This window comes from Eucyclogobius newberryi, unplaced genomic scaffold (genome assembly GCF_026437365.1).
Source record: "Eucyclogobius newberryi isolate DKJ021-1_F unplaced genomic scaffold, fEucNew1.0.hap1 SCAF_50, whole genome shotgun sequence".
NCBI lineage: Eukaryota > Metazoa > Chordata > Actinopteri > Gobiiformes > Gobiidae > Eucyclogobius > Eucyclogobius newberryi.
In genome coordinates this window covers 287,600-302,239 of record NW_027316168.1, presented here as the reverse complement: position 1 = coordinate 302,239, position 14,640 = coordinate 287,600, and the positions used below count along the sequence as shown (strand labels likewise).

Below are 14,640 nucleotides of genomic sequence, written 5' to 3'. Positions count from 1 at the left end.
AAAACGATTATTTCAGTGAGTTCAGCTGGAGAAAGTTGTTTTGCATCCACAAACTGATCTGTTGGATGCAGTGACAGAGTGAATCTACTGGTCCATAGTCACCTGCCGATAGTGAAACATAGATCTGAGTGTCGTCTGCATAATTGTGATAGGACACATTTTCACTGCGCATCAACTGACCTAACGGCAGCATGTAGAGGTTGAACAGAAGGGGACCCAGGACTGACCCTTGGGGCACTCCACAGGTCAGGGCCATGTGGTCTGAGACACAGCTACCAATTTCAACAAAGTACTTCCTGTCTTCCAGATAGGACCTTAACCAGTTTAGGGCAGTGCCAGTGATGCCCACCCAGTCCTCTAGTCTCTGTAAGAGGATCCCATGATCGACAGTGTCAAAAGCAGCACTCAGATCTAACAGAATTAAGACTGAGCCTTTGCCCGTGTCAGTGTTCAGGCGGATGTCATTTGTCACCTTGACAAGAGCAGTCTCAGTGCTGTGATGAGGTCTAAAACCTGACTGAAAAACATCAAATGAGTTGTTTATTAACCCTTTAGGCGCCAGAGATTATGGATGAAATAAATGTATAAATAAAAAACTTCCTGAGATACAGAGAACTGAAGCCGGGGCACAGCTCTGGGTCGGCAGTGCCCCTGGAGGCCCGTAGAAGCTCCACACTCCAGTTGATTCTTGGATAAAAGGGTACCCAGCCGGTCTCGAACTCGCGTGAGGCGGAGCAGGGATCATCCACCCCGCACACGGCCAGACTTTGCCCGGCCAGGGAGCACCTTCTGCGGGTCGGAGGCTCCGGGTCGGAGCCCCTGGAGCCTGGAGCCCTCACCGGGCCCCGAACTCGGCTGCCGGAGGAAGTGCAGTGCCTCATGGATAAAAGGGCACCCAGCCGGTCTCGAACTCGCGTGAGGCGGAGCAGGGATCATCCACCCGCACACGGCCAGACTTTGCCCGGCCAGGGAGCACCTTCTGCGGGTCGGAGGCTCCGGGTCGGAGCCCCTGGAGCCTGGAGCCCTCACCGGGCCCCGAACTCGGCTGCTGGAGGCAGTGCAGTGCCTCATGGATAAAAGGGCACCCAGCCGGTCTCGAACTCGCGTGAGGCGGAGCAGGGATCATCCACCCCGCACACGGCCAGACTTTGCCCGGCCAGGGAGCACCTTCTGCGGGTCGGAGGCTCCGGGTCGGAGCCCCTGGAGCCTGGAGCCCTCACCGGGCCCCGAACTCGGCTGCCGGAGGCAGTGCAGTGCCTCATGGATAAAAGGGCACCCAGCCGGTCTCGAACTCGCGTGAGGCGGAGCAGGGATCATCCACCCCGCACACGACCAGACTTTGCCCGGGGAAGGGCCACTCTGGCTGGGCATGGCCCCCACTGAGCACCCCCTGGAACCCCTGGAGCCCCCGGAGCACCTCCAGAGCCACCCCCCACTCCTCCAGACTCTGCCCGGGGAAGGGACACTCTGGCTGGGCATGGCCTCCACTGAGCACCCCCTGGAGCCCCCGGAGCACCTCCAGAGCCACCCCCCACTCTCCCCAGACTATGCCCGGGGAAGGGCCACTCTGGCTGGGCATGGCCTCCGCCGAGCACCCCCTGGAGCCCCCGGAGCACCTCCAGAGCCACCCCCCACTCCTCCAGACTCTGCCCGGGGAAGGGACACTCTGGCTGGGCATGGCCTCCACTGAGCACCCCCTGGAGCCCCCGGAGCACCTCCAGAGCCACCCCCCACTCTCCCCAGACTATGCCCGGGGAAGGGCCACTCTGGCTGGGCATGGCCTCCGCCGAGCACCCCCTGGAGCCCCCGGAGCACCTCCAGAGCCACCCCCCACTCCTCCAGACTCTGCCCGGGGAAGGGACACTCTGGCTGGGCATGGCCTCCACTGAGCACCCTCTGGAGCCCCCGGAGCACCTCCAGAGCCACCCCCCACTCCTCCAGACTCACCCCGGGGAAGGGCAACTCTGGCTGGGCATGGCCCCCACTGAGCACCCCCTGGAACCCCTGGAGCCCCCGGAGCACCTCCAGAGCCACTCCCCACTCTCCCCAGATTCTGCCCGGGGAAGGGCCACTCTGGCTGGGCATGGCCTCCGCCGAGCACCCCCTGGAACCCCTGGAGCCCCTCCAGAGCCACCCCGCATTCCCCCAAACTCAGTCTGGGGACGGGCCACTCTTCCCCGGGTTGCAGGCTCTGGGACTCCGGGGATGACCACCGGGGACCAGGCCCTCCCTTCGAACCCGGGGACCCACACTTAAGCACCCCCACACGGGCTACACACCCTTGTTTCAGCCCCCTGGAGGTCCGTGCCCTTGGTACTATACCATGGAAGTCCGTGCCCTTGGTACTCCGACTGGAGTACCAAGGGAACGGCCCAGCACTCACCACAGAGGCTCGCGCCGGCCCCGGCCCACCTTTCGTCCCTGGGTACCCACACTTAAGCACCCCAACACGAGCTACACACCCTTGGTGCAGCCCCCTGGAAGTCCGTGCCCTTGGTACTCTGAGCCACTTTAAAAGATAAAAAGCACCAGGACCCCAAGGCCCTGGCTCCCCTGTCCCCTACACCACACTTGGAGGCAGGGCCCTTGCCCTCCACTGGCTGCCCCCGCGCCCAATGTACTCCATAACCGAAGAAGAGAGGGGGACCCGGAGGCCGGCCTACTAGGGTAACAGGTTTAATTTAGAGCCGGGGCTCTGGACCACAAATGCCAACAACCCCGCAGTGCGCAGGAGCCTTCGAAGCTGGATGAAACCAGAACGGGGCCCTACGATGGCGGTGACCAGCCAGTTGATAGCAAAGTGAGCCCTGGACAGGCGCTGCATTTGACAAACTCAGAGACGAGGAAGGGACCGGAGTCGGACCAAATATATCATCTGGCGCTGTGTCCAGCGTAAGGGTGAGCCAGCGCAAATCAGGACCACAAATGCCAACAAGCCCGCAGTGCGCAGGAGCCTTCGAAGCTGGATGAAACCAGAACGGGGCCCTACGATGGCGGTGACCAGCCAGTTGATAGCAAAGTGAGCCCTGGACAGGAGCTGCATTTGACAAACTCAGAGACGAGGAAGGGACCGGAGTCGGACCAAATATATCATCTGGCGCTGTGTCCAGCGTAAGGGTGAGCCAGCGCAAATCAGGACCACAAATGCCAACAACCCCGCAGTGCGCAGGAGCCTTCGAAGCTGGATGAAACCAGAACGGGGCCCTACGATGGCGGTGACCAGCCAGTTGATAGCAAAGTGAGCCCTGGACAGGCGCTGCATTTGACAAACTCAGAGACGAGGAAGGGACCGGAGTCGGACCAAATATATCATCTGGCGCTGTGTCCAGCGTAAGGGTGAGCCAGCGCAAATCAGGACCACAAATGCCAACAACCCCGCAGTGCGCAGGAGCCTTCGAAGCTGGATGAAACCAGAACGGGGCCCTACGATGGCGGTGACCAGCCAGTTGATAGCAAAGTGAGCCCTGGACAGGCGCTGCATTTGACAAACTCAGAGACGAGGAAGGGACCGGAGTCGGACCAAAAATATGCGCCGGCCCTGCCCCCCGCCCCGCGCAGAGCCATCGGACACGTTGAGGCTGAAGGGGACTGGCGCAGAGCCCTTGGGCCCAGGGGCTAAGCGCAGCCATCATCCTTCAAGCCGCGCCTCCTGCTGCGCGGGGGTGAGTGACAATGGGCTCGGACTGTGGTTCCGTCGGACGCGTTGAGGCTGAAGGAGACTGGCGCAGAGCCCCTGTAACAGGGGCTAAGCGCAGCCATCATCCTCCAAGCCGCGCGTCCTTCAGTGCGGGGGTGAGTGACAGTGGGCCTGGACTGTTGTTCCACCGGACGCGTTGAGGCTGAAGGGGACTGGTGCAGAGCCCCTGTGCCAGGGGCTAAGCGCAGCCATCATCCTCCAAGCCGCGCGTCCTTCTGCGCAGGGGTGAGTGACAGTGGACCCGGACTGTGTTCCCACCGGACGCGTTGAGGCTGAAGGGGACTGGCTCAGAGCCCCTGGCACAGGGGCTAAGCACAGCCATCATCCTTCAAGCCGCGCGTCCTTCAGTGCGGGGGTGAGTGACAGAGGGCCTGGACTGTTGTTCCACCGGACGCGTTGAGGCTGAAGGGGACTGGTGCAGAGCCCCTGTGCCAGGGGCTAAGCGCAGCCATCATCCTCCAAGCCGCGCGTCCTTCTGCGCAGGGGTGAGTGACAATGGACCCGGACTGTGTTCCCACCGGACGCGTTGAGGCTGAAGGGGACTGGCTCAGAGCCCCTGGCACAGGGGCTAAGCGCAGCCATCATCCTCCAAGCCGCGCGTCCTTCAGTGCGGGGGTGAGTGACAGTGGGCCTGGACTGTTGTTCCACCGGACGCGTTGAGGCTGAAGGGGACTGGTGCAGAGCCCCTGTGCCAGGGGCTAAGCGCAGCCATCATCCTCCAAGTCGCGCGTCCTTCTGCGCAGGGGTGAGTGACAGTGGACCCGGACTGTGTTCCCACCGGACGCGTTGAGGCTGAAGGGGACTGGCTCAGAGCCCCTGGCACAGGGGCTAAGCACAGCCATCATCCTTCAAGCCGCGCGTCCTTCAGTGCGGGGGTGAGTGACAGAGGGCCTGGACTGTTGTTCCACCGGACGCGTTGAGGCTGAAGGGGACTGGTGCAGAGCCCCTGTGCCAGGGGCTAAGCGCAGCCATCATCCTCCAAGCCGCGCGTCCTTCTGCGCAGGGGTGAGTGACAATGGACCCGGACTGTGTTCCCACCGGACGCGTTGAGGCTGAAGGGGACTGGCTCAGAGCCCCTGGCACAGGGGCTAAGCGCAGCCATCATCCTTCAAGCCGCGCGTCCTTCAGTGCGGGGGTGAGTGACAGTGGGCCTGGACTGTTGTTCCACCGGACGCGTTGAGGCTGAAGGGGACTGGTGCAGAGCCCCTGTGCCAGGGGCTAAGCGCAGCCATCATCCTCCAAGCCGCGCGTCCTTCTGCGCAGGGGTGAGTGAAAGTGGACCCGGACTGTGTTCCCACCGGACGCGTTGAGGCTGAAGGGGACTGGCTCAGAGCCCCTGGCCCAGGGGCTAAGCGCAGCCATCATCCTCCAAGCCGCGCGTCCTTCAGTGCGGGGGTGAGTGACAGTGGGCCTGGACTGTTGTTCCACCGGACGCGTTGAGGCTGAAGGGGACTGGTGCAGAGCCCCTGTGCCAGGGGCTAAGCGCAGCCATCATCCTCCAAGCCGCGCGTCCTTCTGCGCAGGGGTGAGTGACAGTGGACCCGGACTGTGTTCCCACCGGACGCGTTGAGGCTGAAGGGGACTGGCTCAGAGCCCCTGGCACAGGGGCTAAGCACAGCCATCATCCTTCAAGCCGCGCGTCCTTCAGTGCGGGGGTGAGTGACAGAGGGCCTGGACTGTTGTTCCACCGGACGCGTTGAGGCTGAAGGGGACTGGTGCAGAGCCCCTGTGCCAGGGGCTAAGCGCAGCCATCATCCTCCAAGCCGCGCGTCCTTCTGCGCAGGGGTGAGTGACAGTGGACCCGGACTGTGTTCCCACCGGACGCGTTGAGGCTGAAGGGGACTGGCTCAGAGCCCCTGGCACAGGGGCTAAGCGCAGCCATCATCCTCCAAGCCGCGCGTCCTTCAGTGCGGGGGTGAGTGACAGAGGGCCTGGACTGTTGTTCCACCGGACGCGTTGAGGCTGAAGGGGACTGGTGCAGAGCCCCTGTGCCAGGGGCTAAGCGCAGCCATCATCCTCCAAGCCGCGCGTCCTTCTGCGCAGGGGTGAGTGAAAGTGGACCCGGACTGTGTTCCCACCGGACGCGTTGAGGCTGAAGGGGACTGGCTCAGAGCCCCTGGCACAGGGGCTAAGCACAGCCATCATCCTTCAAGCCGCGCGTCCTTCAGTGCGGGGGTGAGTGACAGAGGGCCTGGACTGTTGTTCCACCGGACGCGTTGAGGCTGAAGGGGACTGGTGCAGAACCCCTGTGCCAGGGGCTAAGCGCAGCCATCATCCTCCAAGCCGCGCGTCCTTCTGCGCAGGGGTGAGTGACAATGGACCCGGACTGTGTTCCCACCGGACGCGTTGAGGCTGAAGGGGACTGGCTCAGAGCCCCTGGCACAGGGGCTAAGCACAGCCATCATCCTCCAAGCCGCGCGTCCTTCAGTGCGGGGGTGAGTGACAGTGGGCCTGGACTGTTGTTCCACCGGACGCGTTGAGGCTGAAGGGGACTGGTGCAGAGCCCCTGTGCCAGGGGCTAAGCGCAGCCATCATCCTCCAAGTCGCGCGTCCTTCTGCGCTGGGGTGAGTGACAGTGGACCCGGACTGTGTTCCCACCGGACGCGTTGAGGCTGAAGGGGACTGGCTCAGAGCCCCTGGCACAGGGGCTAAGCACAGCCATCATCCTTCAAGCCGCGCGTCCTTCAGTGCGGGGGTGAGTGACAGAGGGCCTGGACTGTTGTTCCACCGGACGCGTTGAGGCTGAAGGGGACTGGTGCAGAGCCCCTGTGCCAGGGGCTAAGCGCAGCCATCATCCTCCAAGCCGCGCGTCCTTCTGCGCAGGGGTGAGTGACAGTGGACCCGGACTGTGTTCCCACCGGACGCGTTGAGGCTGAAGGGGACTGGCTCAGAGCCCCTGGCACAGGGGCTAAGCGCAGCCATCATCCTTCAAGCCGCGCGTCCTTCAGTGCGGGGGTGAGTGACGGTCCGTCTCCGGAGACAAGGGGCCAGGCGCGGGGGAAGCCAGTCAGACTGAAGCCCCGCGCCTGGTGGGACCTCTGTCTCGGCCTCGCTTCCAACGTGTCCGGCGTGAGGTTAGCCGGAGCAAACCACAGCCGCAAAATGTAAACAAACCCGCAGTGCGCAGGAGCCTTCGAAGCTGGATAAAACCAGAACGGGGCCCTACGATGGCGGGTCTTGAGTGCCAATAGACCAAGCTCCTTGTCTGGTATACATAGAACCATGATTTGTACCATTTTCATGGTTGATTCACGGATGATCCCTGCTCCGCCTCACGCGAGTTGGACGGCTGGGTGCCTTTTATCCATGAGGCACTGCACTGCCTCCGGCAGCCGAGTTCGGGGCCCGGTGAGGGCTCCAGGCTCCAGGGGCTCCGACCCGGAGCCTCCGACCCGCAGAAGGTGCTCCCTGGCCGGGCAAAGTCTGGCCGTATGCGGGGTGGATGGCCCTGTGTCTGGGCGGCGCTAAGATCACGGAGCGGGTCACCTCCGCGTACAGCCCGTGGTCAGCGTGACACCGTGCTCTGCCCCGAGCAATCAGAGCAAACAGGAAGCTTCTGGAAGTGCCCGGGAGTCTGGTAAAATCAAGCCGAAAATAGACCCTCTCATGCCGGGTCTGAGCGGCACTTAGAGCCCGGAGGAGCGCGGAGCGCGGGGCTCCATTCAGAGGCTCCGTGATCCGCCTTACAACCAGCTCTCACCTCCGCGTACAGCCCGTGGTCAGCGTGACACCGTGCTCTGCCCCGAGCAATCAGAGCAAACAGGAAGCTTCTGGAAGTGCCCGGGAGTCTGGTAAAATCAAGCCGAAAATAGACCCTCTCATGCCGGGTCTGAGCGGCGCTTAGAGCCCGGTGGAGCGCGGAGCGCGGGGCTCCATTCAGAGGCTCCGTGATCCGACGCTCACCTCCGCACCTCCGAACCATGACTTGACATTACGGCTGTGAAGGAGCCTTGGAAGCTGGATAAAACCAGAACGGGGCCCATCGATCGCGGTTCTCGTGTGCCCGTCAAACGAGCTCCTTGCCCGGTATCCGCACAACCAGGAAATGTACCTGTTTCGATTGCGAAAAACGTCATTCTCAAAAACCGCCCGCCCCTCCCTCCCAGCATTACCATTTTGCACATTCCGCGTGAGAGCAGCGTAAGAATTTCTCGGGAGCAGCGTGATTTAGCCCGGGAATTTTGAGCTGAACGCTTATTCCCACGAGCCCAAAAAACGACTAAGTCCAACGGTATATAGTGTACTATTGCCGAAAAATGACAGAGTCTTTTCAGGTATAGTGTACTATTTCGGTTTTTACTCTAAGTCCCTCAGGGGCATATGGTGCTATACTATGATGGTCAGATCACCTCCAGGCCCCAGGGGAGTGCTTTTCTGGGGGCAAACAGTGCACTGATGATGGGGGATTATTTAATTTTGCTCATTTTGGTGTTTTTTCACATTTTAACCCATTTTCACCCCATTTGCTCACAACTTCATACTACGGCCCGGAAAAACGACAGAGTCGCTCGGGTATAGTGTACTATTGCCGAAAAACGACAGAGTCCCTCGGGTATAGTGTACTATTGCCGAAAAACGACAGAGTCCCTCGGGTATAGTGTACTATTGCCGAAAAACGACAGAGTCCCTCGGGTATAGTGTACTATTGCCGAAAAACGACAGAGTCCCTCGGGTATAGTGTACTATTGCCGAAAAACGACAGAGTCCCTCGGGTATAGTGTACTATTGCCGAAAAACGACAGAGTCCCTCGGGTATAGTGTACTATTGGCTGGAAGCTCGGTTTTTTTTCTAAGTCCAGCAGGGGTATATGGTACTATATTCTGGTGGTCAGATCACCTCCAGGCCCCAGGGGAGTGCTTTTCTGGGGGCAAACTGTGCACTGATGATGGGGGATTATTTCATTTTGCTCATTTTGGTGTTTTTTCACATTTTAACCCATTTTCACCCCTTTTGCTCACATCTTCAAACTCGGGCCCTGATTACAAGTTCTGACCAAATGATGACAAACACGGTATTTATTATGTATTTTTTTTCATTTTTTTATTTTTCCAACTTATACATCCATCATTGGTGCCAGGCAGGTTGTGGAGAAAGCAGTGAAGAAAGGAGAGTGCCATCACAGAAAAGATGTCCATCCAGGGTCAAGGTACCCTGCACTTTTACATATCCAAATGACAGCATTTAAAGTTTTTTAGCGTATGGTATCTCTCGTTGCATGGAACCGCACAGAGGCCAACGCCACACTGACGGCACCTGTACTTTGTTTGCCGCCTGCCTTTGGTACGAGAGCGGTCAGAGCACACGGCGCAGTCTGGACGTCCCTCTGCTTGACAAAGCCAATGACGCTCTGTGAGTCTCTGTGGCATTTCACCCTCCGGTCTCGAGCGCCTTTCTTGTTTTTTGGAGTGATCAGCCAGTAATGCATCAATAATGTTCTGAATGTAAACCTTTAAAGGTTTGTGTGGGCCTGGAGTGGATTTGGTGTATATGATGTGTGAGTTGACAATACTTATGCTTATAATGGCATTGAATATGCGATGATACCATTTCCGGGACCTGTGTGGAAAGAGGTATGTCTTCATCCTCTGGTCAGCAGTGTCCACTCCACCCATGTAGGCGTTGTACTGGTCGACACATACAGGTCTTTTGATGTCACGGAAGCCAGTGTCATCTGTCTTGGATCGGATCCTCCTCTGAACACAATCATTTCCATGGACTGTGGACAACATGGTGAGACGTTTAGTATCGTGCCAAGCACAAGCCAGGAGTTTTCCCTTTCTGCAAAAAACTGGGTCATCTCCTTTTTTCAGCTGTAAGACACTTTTACCAAGGCATTTTGGCATCCCCAACCTGGTAATCCTTACCGTCCCACACAGTCCAGTTTCCAAATCTGCTAATTCATTTGCAATTACAGGCGAGGTATAGTAACTGTCCATGTAAATCTCGTGTCCTTTGCCCGTAAAGGGAGAAACCAACTCACGGACAACTGCGTGTGTTGCACTGATGTTGCTTGCATTATTTTTGTACTGTCCAGTGTGCATTGACCAGCGCAAAACATACCCTGAACAGCTTTCACTCAGGGCATACACTCTATAGCCATATTTGTCAGGTTTATTCGGAGAGTAACATTTTAGTGAAGATCTCCCCTTGAAAGCTATTGTCATTTCATCTAAAGAAAGCTCCTTGATTGGACTGTAAACTGCTGCAAATTTGGGAATAATCAAATCTATTATTGGGCGGACTTTGAACAGTTTATCGTGCCCGGGCTCGCCTGTTCTCACATAATCATTATTGTTGACAAAATGAAAGAACGAAAGAATGATTTCAAATCTGTTTCTTGACATTACATTTCCAAATCCAGGCGTTTGTGTAAGCCAAAATGTTCCCCAGTAATCCTCGATTTCAGGTTTCTCAACAAGGCCCATGGAGAGATGCAAAGCGAAGAAAGCTTTCATTTCGGTGACTGATACATCATACCACTCAAGAAATCTTGAATGTGGCTTCAGAATCATAGGTGCCATACACTGATGTGCATATCTATTTGTCTCATCAGTAATGAAAGTCCAAAACTGATCGGTCAGAAAGAGTGACAGAATATCAAATGGATTAGCATCCGTCAGATCCATCTCTCCTGTGTAGCCAACTGGGTCTTCAAAAGGTTTGATCCATGCCTCAAATACCTCGACCTCTCTCAGCATGTCCCAGCTCTCATCCACCGGGCAAGTTTTACTGCAGCCACTGGTTCCACTGGTTCCTCGCCTCCGTCTGTCCTTTGCACCTGTCCGTTGTTTCGAAGTCCCTTCATCTCCACTTGGAAATCCATCGTCACTCTCGGGGAGATAATACCCTTCAGAGTCAGAATCTGCTGTAAATTGCATGCCACGTGTACTTCCTCCAGCCATTTTTTTCCTTACCGGATCTGCCCTGGATCATACCTGGCTAATAAAGGGAAGTTGCACCGAACCGACCAATGACTGAAGTGATTCATTTTCTACTATTATTTCATTAATTTCCTTGTACGGTAAAGTTGCATTTCTGCGACTTTGGCGCTTAAAGGGCTAACAAGGCCCAACCCCGCTTGGCTTCCGAGATCAAACGAGATCGGGCTGGTCCAGGGTGGTATGGCCGTGAGCGAAATGTTCCAGGTCAAAACGGCCTTTTTTATATCAAACACTGTCTTTTCGTGAAGAGTACCTTCACGCCACTTGCTCGGTCAAAATTGGGATATCTCAATGAAAAACTTCTTTTTTTTTTTTTGACGGGTGAAAAAGTGTGAAAATGCTCACAGCACCTGGTATTCCCAGGCGGTCTCCCATCCAAGTACTAACCAGGCCCAACCCTGCTTGGCTTCCGAGATCAGACGAGATCGGGCTGGTCCAGGGTGGTATGGCCGTGAGCGAAATGTTCCAGGTCAAAACGGCCTTTTTTATATCAAACACTGTCTTTTCGTGAAGAGTACCTTCACGCCACTTGCTCGGTCAAAATTGGGATATCTCAATGAAAAACTTCTTTTTTTTTTTTTGACGGGTGAAAAAGTGTGAAAATGCTCACAGCACCTGGTATTCCCAGGCGGTGTTCCATCCAAGTACTAACAAGGCCCAACCCCGCTTGGCTTCCGAGATCAAACGAGATCGGGCTGGTCCAGGGTGGTATGGCCGTGAGCGAAATGTTCCAGGTCAAAACGGCCTTTTTTATATCAAACACTGTCTTTTCGTGAAGAGTACCTTCACGCCACTTGCTCGGTCAAAATTGGGATATCTCAATGAAAAACTTCTTTTTTTTTTTTTGACGGGTGAAAAAGTGTGAAAATGCTCACAGCACCTGGTATTCCCAGGCGGTGTTCCATCCAAGTACTAACAAGGCCCAACCCCGCTTGGCTTCCGAGATCAAACGAGATCGGGCTGTTCCAGGGTGGTATGGCCGTGAGCGAAATGTTCCAGGTCAAAACTCGTATAAATGGCTTTTTTTGCATCAAACACTGTCTTTTCGTGAAGAGTACCTTCACGCCACTTGCTCGGTCAAAATTGGGATATCTCAATGAAAAACTTCTTTTTTTTTTTTTTTTTTTTTTTTGACAGGTGAAAAAGTGTGAAAATGCTCACAGCACCTGGTATTCCCAGGCGGTCTCCCATCCAAGTACTAACCAGGCCCAACCCTGCTTGGCTTCCGAGATCAGACGAGATCGGGCTGGTCCAGGGTGGTATGGCCGTGAGCGAAATGTTCCAGGTCAAAACGGCCTTTTTTATATCAAACACTGTCTTTTCGTGAAGAGTACCTTCACGCCACTTGCTCGGTCAAAATTGGGATATCTCAATGAAAAACTTCTTTTTTTTTTTTTGACGGGTGAAAAAGTGTGAAAATGCTCACAGCACCTGGTATTCCCAGGCGGTGTTCCATCCAAGTACTAACAAGGCCCAACCCCGCTTGGCTTCCGAGATCAAACGAGATCGGGCTGGTCCAGGGTGGTATGGCCGTGAGCGAAATGTTCCAGGTCAAAACTCGTATAAATGGCTTTTTTTGCATCAAACACTGTCTTTTCGTGAAGAGTACCTTCACGCCACTTGCTCGGTCAAAATTGGGATATCTCAATGAAAAACTTCTTTTTTTTTTTTTTTTTTTTTTTTGACAGGTGAAAAAGTGTGAAAATGCTCACAGCACCTGGTATTCCCAGGCGGTCTCCCATCCAAGTACTAACCAGGCCCAACCCTGCTTGGCTTCCGAGATCAGACGAGATCGGGCTGGTCCAGGGTGGTATGGCCGTGAGCGAAATGTTCCAGGTCAAAACGGCCTTTTTTATATCAAACACTGTCTTTTCGTGAAGAGTACCTTCACGCCACTTGCTCGGTCAAAATTGGGATATCTCAATGAAAAACTTCTTTTTTTTTTTTTGACGGGTGAAAAAGTGTGAAAATGCTCACAGCACCTGGTATTCCCAGGCGGTGTTCCATCCAAGTACTAACAAGGCCCAACCCCGCTTGGCTTCCGAGATCAAACGAGATCGGGCTGGTCCAGGGTGGTATGGCCGTGAGCGAAATGTTCCAGGTCAAAACGGCCTTTTTTATATCAAACACTGTCTTTTCGTGAAGAGTACCTTCACGCCACTTGCTCGGTCAAAATTGGGATATCTCAATGAAAAACTTCTTTTTTTTTTTTTTTTTTTTTTTTGACAGGTGAAAAAGTGTGAAAATGCTCACAGCACCTGGTATTCCCAGGCGGTCTCCCATCCAAGTACTAACCAGGCCCAACCCTGCTTGGCTTCCGAGATCAGACGAGATCGGGCTGGTCCAGGGTGGTATGGCCGTGAGCGAAATGTTCCAGGTCAAAACGGCCTTTTTTATATCAAACACTGTCTTTTCGTGAAGAGTACCTTCACGCCACTTGCTCGGTCAAAATTGGGATATCTCAATGAAAAACTTCTTTTTTTTTTTTTGACGGGTGAAAAAGTGTGAAAATGCTCACAGCACCTGGTATTCCCAGGCGGTGTTCCATCCAAGTACTAACAAGGCCCAACCCCGCTTGGCTTCCGAGATCAAACGAGATCGGGCTGGTCCAGGGTGGTATGGCCGTGAGCGAAATGTTCCAGGTCAAAACGGCCTTTTTTATATCAAACACTGTCTTTTCGTGAAGAGTACCTTCACGCCACTTGCTCGGTCAAAATTGGGATATCTCAATGAAAAACTTCTTTTTTTTTTTTTGACGGGTGAAAAAGTGTGAAAATGCTCACAGCACCTGGTATTCCCAGGCGGTGTTCCATCCAAGTACTAACAAGGCCCAACCCCGCTTGGCTTCCGAGATCAAACGAGATCGGGCTGGTCCAGGGTGGTATGGCCGTGAGCGAAATGTTCCAGGTCAAAACGGCCTTTTTTATATCAAACACTGTCTTTTCGTGAAGAGTACCTTCACGCCACTTGCTCGGTCAAAATTGGGATATCTCAATGAAAAACTTCATTTTTTTTTTTTTTTTTTTTTTGACAGGTGAAAAAGTGTGAAAATGCTCACAGCACCTGGTATTCCCAGGCGGTCTCCCATCCAAGTACTAACCAGGCCCAACCCTGCTTGGCTTCCGAGATCAGACGAGATCGGGCTGGTCCAGGGTGGTATGGCCGTGAGCGAAATGTTCCAGGTCAAAACGGCCTTTTTTATATCAAACACTGTCTTTTCGTGAAGAGTACCTTCACGCCACTTGCTCGGTCAAAATTGGGATATCTCAATGAAAAACTTCTTTTTTTTTTTTTGACGGGTGAAAAAGTGTGAAAATGCTCACAGCACCTGGTATTCCCAGGCGGTGTTCCATCCAAGTACTAACAAGGCCCAACCCCGCTTGGCTTCCGAGATCAAACGAGATCGGGCTGGTCCAGGGTGGTATGGCCGTGAGCGAAATGTTCCAGGTCAAAACTCGTATAAATGGCTTTTTTTGCATCAAACACTGTCTTTTCGTGAAGAGTACCTTCACGCCACTTGCTCGGTCAAAATTGGGATATCTCAATGAAAAACTTCTTTTTTTTTTTTTGACGGGTGAAAAAGTGTGAAAATGCTCACAGCACCTGGTATTCCCAGGCGGTCTCCCATCCAAGTACTAACAAGGCCCAACCCCGCTTGGCTTCCGAGATCAAACGAGATCGGGCTGGTCCAGGGTGGTATGGCCGTGAGCGAAATGTTCCAGGTCAAAACGGCCTTTTTTATATCAAACACTGTCTTTTCGTGAAGAGTACCTTCACGCCACTTGCTCGGTCAAAATTGGGATATCTCAATGAAAAACTTCTTTTTTTTTTTTTGACGGGTGAAAAAGTGTGAAAATGCTCACAGCACCTGGTATTCCCAGGCGGTGTTCCATCCAAGTACTAACAAGGCCCAACCCCGCTTGGCTTCCGAGATCAAACGAGATCGGGCTGGTCCAGGGTGGTATGGCCGTGAGCGAAATGTTCCAGGTCAAAACGGCCTT

The 14,640-nt window shown here is 54.8% G+C and overlaps 6 non-coding genes and 8 pseudogenes across 6 annotated transcripts; all 14 read right to left on the bottom strand.

The window, feature by feature from the left end:
- Window positions 1-10,977: 10,977 nt before the first annotated feature.
- Window positions 10,978-11,096, bottom strand: LOC140383314 (5S ribosomal RNA). Its single transcript, XR_011932339.1, has one exon. It is a non-coding gene; the product is annotated as a 5S ribosomal RNA (ribosomal RNA).
- Window positions 11,097-11,242: 146 nt separating this feature from the next.
- On the bottom strand, window positions 11,243-11,361 carry LOC140382966 (5S ribosomal RNA; annotated as a pseudogene).
- Window positions 11,362-11,507: 146 nt separating this feature from the next.
- LOC140382733 (5S ribosomal RNA) lies at window positions 11,508-11,626 on the bottom strand (annotated as a pseudogene).
- Window positions 11,627-11,793: 167 nt separating this feature from the next.
- LOC140383313 (5S ribosomal RNA) lies at window positions 11,794-11,912 on the bottom strand. Its single transcript, XR_011932338.1, has one exon. It is a non-coding gene; the product is annotated as a 5S ribosomal RNA (ribosomal RNA).
- A 146-nt stretch (window positions 11,913-12,058) lies between these two features.
- Window positions 12,059-12,177, bottom strand: LOC140382965 (5S ribosomal RNA; annotated as a pseudogene).
- A 167-nt stretch (window positions 12,178-12,344) lies between these two features.
- Window positions 12,345-12,463, bottom strand: LOC140383312 (5S ribosomal RNA). The gene has a single exon (XR_011932337.1). It is a non-coding gene; the product is annotated as a 5S ribosomal RNA (ribosomal RNA).
- Window positions 12,464-12,609: 146 nt separating this feature from the next.
- Window positions 12,610-12,728, bottom strand: LOC140382964 (5S ribosomal RNA; annotated as a pseudogene).
- A 157-nt stretch (window positions 12,729-12,885) lies between these two features.
- LOC140383310 (5S ribosomal RNA) lies at window positions 12,886-13,004 on the bottom strand. Its single transcript, XR_011932336.1, has one exon. It is a non-coding gene; the product is annotated as a 5S ribosomal RNA (ribosomal RNA).
- Window positions 13,005-13,150: 146 nt separating this feature from the next.
- On the bottom strand, window positions 13,151-13,269 carry LOC140382963 (5S ribosomal RNA; annotated as a pseudogene).
- A 146-nt stretch (window positions 13,270-13,415) lies between these two features.
- Window positions 13,416-13,534, bottom strand: LOC140382962 (5S ribosomal RNA; annotated as a pseudogene).
- Window positions 13,535-13,690: 156 nt separating this feature from the next.
- LOC140383309 (5S ribosomal RNA) lies at window positions 13,691-13,809 on the bottom strand. Its single transcript, XR_011932335.1, has one exon. It is a non-coding gene; the product is annotated as a 5S ribosomal RNA (ribosomal RNA).
- Window positions 13,810-13,955: 146 nt separating this feature from the next.
- On the bottom strand, window positions 13,956-14,074 carry LOC140382960 (5S ribosomal RNA; annotated as a pseudogene).
- A 156-nt stretch (window positions 14,075-14,230) lies between these two features.
- LOC140382559 (5S ribosomal RNA) lies at window positions 14,231-14,349 on the bottom strand. Its single transcript, XR_011931969.1, has one exon. It is a non-coding gene; the product is annotated as a 5S ribosomal RNA (ribosomal RNA).
- Window positions 14,350-14,495: 146 nt separating this feature from the next.
- LOC140382959 (5S ribosomal RNA) lies at window positions 14,496-14,614 on the bottom strand (annotated as a pseudogene).
- Window positions 14,615-14,640: the final 26 nt, after the last annotated feature.